Consider the following 7652-nt stretch of genomic DNA (forward strand, 5'->3'; position numbering starts at 1 on the left):
TATTTATCACGACCGATTGCTTTGCATTCTATGAATTCTACAGCTTTCAACCTGGTGGTCTATGGCTATCAACATGTACTAAATACCATATCTCTATGCATATTTTAAGTCCATGGATTCTATCATTCGTCCTAATTATGAACCTATCTCTCGACAGCAATTCACAATTTACGAATCTATGTTAAGGGTAGCTAATCATCAACATAGAGACAAAAACATGATAAAATCAATTATAAACATAAATCAAATCTCAATACGTCCGGTGATTCAATCACACTACAGTGTTTCGGGGTTCGGATCCCCTTGATTCCAACAAAATAAAAGTTTAGCTACTGAACGTCATTAGTAAATTCAATCTAAAAACAATGCTTAACATAAAAATTCAGAAAAGATGAAGAAAAAAACTCCCAACGGAAATGAGAAATCTTCAATATTCAGAGCCGCCTCCTCCTGTGTCTGTGCGTGTGTCCAACCCTCAAAACCGTTTAATAACATCCTATTTATATGGCCCAAGAGTCCTCGTCAAACCAATTACCCGAAATAAAATATTTCCCAAAATTACGTGCAGGCGCCCGAGCGGTAGAAAAGAGCCGCCCGAGCGCCTGAGCTCTGCCTCGAGGGTTTTTCTTCAAACGAGAGTGCGCGCGGGCGGTAGAAAAATGCCGTCCGAGCGCCTTGTCTTTTTTCAGAAATATAAAGTCATTCTCTTGCTTTCCTCACGGCAGCATGCGTGCAACGCCTTCTCACTATAAATCAGCATTTCCTAGTGATTTTCTGCAGTACAAATAAATAAACCAGAGGAGTGACTACAAACACAATAAAACAAAAAAAACAAAACAAGAATGGTAAGGAACAAACACAACGTAACCGAAACGAATGCAAAACAAACACAAAACATGCAAAATAACGCACAAAAATGACTCCTATCAGAATCGTCAAATTTTTATTCTTCTGTCGCAGTGAGCGTTCGAATCCACGGATCACGAAGGCGGTTTGGGCTTTGAATTTGCCGAAATTGTTGCTATAAATCGAGGTATTGTGAAAACTTTTCTAATCACTGGGTGTTTGAGATTCATGTGGTCCGATTTTTGACTGGGGTTTGATTCGTGTTCCCTTGTAAATTAATTGGTGATTATCAGAAATTGTTGTGGCACAAGGGAGAATTGTGCGTGTATCTCAAATTGGTAGAAGTTGAGTTATCGTTTTGTTGGAGAATTGTGAATCTTGCTTGTTGTGCGTGTATTTAAGTGTGTATTATGGTTTGTCTGAGGCCATGTATATTGGGTTGGAGTGGCTACTTGGCACGGTGTATTGGTGTGTGGTTTGTGATTGTCCGGTGTAGTGACAAGGGAGTGATTACTGTTGAGTTTTAATTGAATTATTGTAATGGCACCGACAAAGAAACAAAAGCAGGGGGCATCTCCGTCAGGTACTTTCGATGCCCATTGGTTTTGGGACGAAGAGGCCGCCAAGAATTATCCTCTCATGGTGAGCAAGAGCATGGTTAGAGAACGAGACTTTGATCCTAGTGCTTTTCTGGCATTGTTTGACGTTCGAAAGGAGGCGCATGAGCGACGGTGGATGGGTTTTGTGAAACAGCCTGGTGACGCTGTTGTTTCTTTGGTTAGAGAATTCTATGCAAATTTGAAGTGTAAACATGAGCAATTTCATGTACTGGTGCGAGGTAAGCGGGTAGCTTTTGATGGGCATACCATTAACACCCTCTATGGTATGTCATCTATAGATTAGGATGAATATTTGGCATTCAAGGCAAGTGATGTGGACTGTGATGAGATTATTGCCACTCCTTGTGAAGAAGGGGCACAGTGGAAGATGAAGAATGAATCAGTGGTGCATTTTCCTTCCGGGAAAATGAAGCAAGACGCGAGGTCTTGGTTTTTTCTGATAGCTGCTCGTGTGTTGCCCACCGGCCACACTTCTGATGTGACAAAGAAATGGGCTGTCCTGACTTAAATTATTGTCACGGGAAAGACGGTGAACTTGGGGAACATCATTCAGGATTCCATTATTGTGGCGGTTAAGGGCACCACGACTGGTGGATTGTCGCACCCTGCTCTGATCACAGCACTTTGTGCACATGCTGGAGTTACATGGGGTGCAGATGAAGAGCTTTTTAAGGTCCAGGGACCTATTACTGGGACTACACGGGAGAATGTACCGCTACCTCTGAGAGCAGCAGCACCTCAGGATCGCCCTGCTAGTAGCAGCCAGCCACCACCACTACCACTTCAGGGAGCTGATACGCTTTATGATGAGCATTTGACACGTTTGGAGCAGAGGCTAGACAGTCATTTCCATCGGACTGATCAGTTCATGGATTATATGGTGGATTTCACGACGAGCCTTGCCCAGCGTTTTCTTGGATCCAGCGAGTATCAGCCGTTTCCCCAGCCTCCTGTTTGGCCCCCTCAGGGTGATGACATGGACGATGACCACTGACGGTCATTGTTGTAGGTATGTGTATGTTCCCTGTTATTCTCGATATATTGCACATTGAGGACAATGCACATATCTGAGTTTGGGGGGGGGGGGTGTTGTTGTTTTGGATGAATTGATTGTTGTTGACATTGAAGTGAAGTTGAGTTGCGAGTTTGATGGGTTGTTGCATGCTAAATTAGTCACTAGTTCCTGCATCTGTGTTTTTAGTTTTCTCGTTCGTATTGTGTTTCTGCATGTTTTGTTTTTTGTCTGTTTTATTGTTCGTTTGTTCGTTTTTGTGTTTGTTTGTGTGTTTGTGTTTTTTGAAAAAAAAATGTGAAAATTAGAAAAACAAAAGAAAAATGTCCTATGATGAAGTTGGAAAAACAAAAAGTGTTTGTAATCTAGTGTTGGCGACATTGTATCTTGAGTTCTCACTTTTTATGCACTATAGCCTTGACTATCGATACTCCTGATAAGTAGAAAAAGTATGTGGATTTTGTAAGTGGATTGGATAATTTGATTCTTAACTCTGGTGATTTATGCTCAAAACCGAGGTAGACTGATACAAGCATAGAAATGATTTTGGAAAAATTTAATTGATGACTCCATCCGGGTTAGGAATAAGGGACTGAAATCCTAGTGCCTTATGCTTGACTAAGTATGCGGATTAAGTGGGGTTGCAAAAGTTAAAATCTAAGTTTTCTTACATCTTCATACGGGCTTGGAAAGTGTTTGAAATCCTATTCACTGTTCCATGCTAAGTTTGCGGAAAAAAATAATGGGGTTGATGCTCCATCCGGGCTATAGACGAGGGGATTGAAATCCGAATTCTATCTTTAGTTATAGCTAAGTTTGCGGGTAAATTATGGGACTAAAATAAAAATAAAATAAAAACCGGGAGTAAAATCCGGTAATTTTGATAAAAAAATGTAATCACTGAAAAAAAAAAGAGTCCTTTTGATTTATGCGAGTAGAAGATGAACTTGGTTGAGAGTATTCTAAAACTAGAGGGCGGGGTTAATGACTCTTTGAGGCCTACTGGTTGCATGATTTGATCGAAATTTAGGTGGGTAGATGGGATTGGCTAATCACACACACACGAGGACTCTTGAGAAAATTAGCTACACATGGATTAATTGTTGAACATCTGAGGCCAGTTGGGTTATTCTAGTTTTACTGCTTTCTTGTGTTTTTTTTTAATTCTTTGTGTGTCTTAGTGTTTTGTTTGTTTTGTTTTGCTCGGGACTAGCAAAAGTCTAAGTTTGGGAGGATTTGATAAGTGCAATTTTTGCACTTATATTTTATATGAATTAGCTCGGCTTTTGTTGTGTTTTGAGGGATATTATGCTTTTCTTTTGTTGTTAGTGTCGGTTGCAGGAGTTCAAGTGATATTTATTTTAGTTGATAAAAAGAGTAAAAAAGATGCAAAAAGAGTGAAGAAAAGAGAAGAGGAAAAATGAATTTAAATTGATCAGGTCAGCGCCCCAGCGCCTGAATTCCAGCGCTCCAGCGCTACACGGAGTCTTCCGAAAGGTGAAAAGTTGAGGAAATAGCGCTCCAGCACTGTTGAAGAATAAAGTCGGGTGCTCCAGCGCCGAAAGACAGCGCTCCAGCGCTAGGCAGTGTTAAGAATTTTGGAAAGTCTTGATCGAGTTTTTAAAAGGATTTTATGACTTATTTTTGAGGATACGAGGGTTTAGAGAGTTTTCAGAGCATAGATACGGCTATTGAGAGTTTTGGACTGCACAAGAGCTCGAGAATTTGGTACGAAGATGGAAGACGGCGACATCCGGCGACGAAGAAGTTTCATTCTAATTCGTTCTAGTTTCTCTTTTAACTCTATTTTTCTTATTCTATGGATTGTTGGAAAAACATATTTTGTTTGATGTTTAAAATTATTATGAACTAATTTCTTAGTCTAGAGGTAGACGGATCTTGACTGGAAACCATGATTGACATATTTTGATTTATATATTTAAATTTCTTCGCACAGTTTATTTGTGTTTTCCTGATCTTAATGCTTTCAATTTACTGGCCATAGATTGAATAATAATTTATTTAGAATCTATCACTCGAGAGAGGAGATTTTGAATACGCTTAGGAAAATACATCTTTGGTGTTTATATTGTACGAGAGGCATATAACTCCATAGAAGTCATTAGAAGAATTCTTGCGCTATTTACCGGATTTAATAATTGAACTTTGATAGAGATATTAAGTTTGTTATTGAATACGAATTTCTACTTGACACTCGAGAGAGGTAGTATAAAATAATAGGGATTCTTGGCTAATAAACTAGAAGAATTGATAATTGAACAATCATTAGAAATAAATTGTGGTGGACAGTCAAGTGAATTCGAACCTCTAGCATTCATCGCTTATTGAATTTTCATCTCGTGAACTCGTGGTTATTTAATTTTATTTCTTGCAAATTTTAGTTTCATAAAAAAATCAAACCATTTTCGTAGCTCTACATAGGATTAGGATTTTATTAGTTACAAATATTTGATATAATATCATTTATTCATTCTCCGTGGGATCGATCTGGACTTAAATTCCTATATTATAACTTGACATCGATCTGAAAAAGACAACGCGGAAAAAACGTTGTTGTATCTAAAAAAGATAACGCTTTTTAAACGTTATCTTTTATAAAAAGCGTTGTCGTTTCTGGAAAAGACAACGCTTTCTAAGCGTCGTTGTATCTGGAAAAGACAACACTTAAAAACGTTGTCTTTGTACAAATAAAAAACAAAAAAAAAATAATTCACAAATTTTCAATATTATAAATCACTCAAAATTCAAAAATTTGTAAATTAAAATTTAATATAGTCTTCCAATATTATAAATCATTCAAATATAAAAATAGTCGAATTCTAAATTAATGAACACTAGGAAAAAAAAACTATGCATTAATCTCAAAAAACTTTGATTCCTTCCTTCAGCACATGTTAGCATCCCGAGCTTTCATAAAAGCTGCAACAATCTCTTTTCCTTTAATTTGTATCTCCATACTGTAAATTATTAAAAATAAAAACAAACATAAAACAAATATGAATAGATTAAAATGAAAAGTAAAAGCAAACACATATTTATCAGTAAAGAACATGAACTACGAATAACGAAAATATCACTAAGCGATTCGAATTATCAAATGAACTATGAATTACGAAATTATTACTAAGCGATTGGAATTATCAAGTTGTGATCCATTTAATTAAGGAATGCAGAAATAGCTTCTTTCCAGATACTAGATTTAAAAATAATGACTTTGTTACTCAATTATTTAATGAGTGATAAAGTTTGTATACCTCCAGTAATAGCCATCAATGTTCCTTCAGTTAGTGCAGCAACACCGATGATACCTCCACGTTTCCATGCACATAGCCCACGAGCTTTCTGGTGATCACGTTTCCAATCATGTACAACAGATTATTGAAACATAGCTTCTACTCACAAATTCATTTCTGTCATTAAACTTAAATTGAAAATTAAATTAAAATAGCTATTGACGCCCCTGTTTTAGAGACTCCTAGAAATATCATAAATAAAACAATTAGCAATATTCATGAGGATGAATCAACGCAAGAAAAATGAATAAAATAAATTACATCATGCAATCAAAATACAATATACAACCGAAAAACAAGAAAAGGAACACAAAATCATCTTCAAAACTGTAAACCAATTGCATCAAAACATGCATAAGATTACTGAATTAACAAAACCGAAGCTAAAGATGCATATAGAATCATGCTGCCAAGAATGTATTCTATTTCCATATGCATAAATAATAGACATAAACACTGAAAAATCAATCTCAAACAAAATATAAAACACAAACATCTTCAGTTTATATGCACAGGAGATTAGCTACTGCTTCCATTTCCATTTGCAGAAAGAATAGACATAAACACTGAAAAATCAATGATTAACAAAATATCAAACACAAAAGGCAGAGCCACATAATCTGGCCTTATCTGGTCAACTTTATTATTTGTACCTTCTTATGCTTAATATGAGTGAAGGTATCTTTGTGCCCCTCCAATATCCTACACATGAAGCCATGAGATGCTAAGTGAACATGAAATAGTAACTAATAATCATATTAAATGCTGAAACGAATGACAATGGATTCGGTTAGATACTTGATGGAATCCTTGATGAGCTCAAAAGACCCTGAATTTATAAAGACAACTTCTGATACATTGATGGTTTCGGTGCAAACATATCCTGAATAACAAGACACTACAAATTTCAAAACATAAACTGAATAGTACAAAAGCATTGGGTTATAAAATTTGCAAGCTCCATGAGAAATCAAATTATAAAATATGAATCAGAATTGACAATATTAAAAATTAGCGATATTGTTAGCAATGTTTTGTTTCATAATCGTCCCACTATAATTTCACTTGTCCAAACATGCGACAATGATATTCAAAACTAAGTAAGATTAATGTAGTTTTAGCCATCGGGGTATAGCACGCACGATGGTCCATGGATGTAGGCACTCGTGAATCATGATTGATGACATAAATCCTATATTATATTTTCGGTTCCAGTGAAGCCTGAAAATACTACTCTGCATCCTCCCAATTCCCATCAAAAATCATGTCCTCAAAATATTTCATATCAAAGAAACAACCTGTCTCTTGCTCAAGCCTATTTTGATAACGGATGCAGAGTAAGTTACAATGGTAATAGAAATAGTAGTAAAGTGTAAGAGAAGCCATATTATGAGACCTTGACGTATCGGTTGGAGCCATGGCAATTCCTACAGCTTATGGTACCATGACCTTGAAACCAATATTTAGCAAGAAATAAATAGGTGAAAAACAAGCAGGTTTCGAAATTAAATGAAGATCAGAAAATGTTGATATTTCTCACTGCACGTAGTCAAAGTTACAGGTAACTGTAGCGATCATGTTACTTTGTGTTGATCATAATATTGACCAGTAAGCTACTAAAACGACGAAAATGATCGCATGATAAAACTAGATGCTAAGTGTAATAATGTTAGTCGAAGATTCCGAGAAAAGGATATGATAGTGATCACCTGGTAGAGGTGTATTGGGTGTGTAGATCAACTTAAGAAATGAAGCATCTCTGGGAAGGATGCGTCTACAAAATCTTAAAAGAGTTCAATGAGCAAAAACTAACTTATAAACTCACACCCTTTAGTCTGAAGAAATGTAAATTGCCGTATT

This window comes from Henckelia pumila, chromosome 3 (assembly GCF_033568475.1).
Source record: "Henckelia pumila isolate YLH828 chromosome 3, ASM3356847v2, whole genome shotgun sequence".
NCBI lineage: Eukaryota > Viridiplantae > Streptophyta > Magnoliopsida > Lamiales > Gesneriaceae > Henckelia > Henckelia pumila.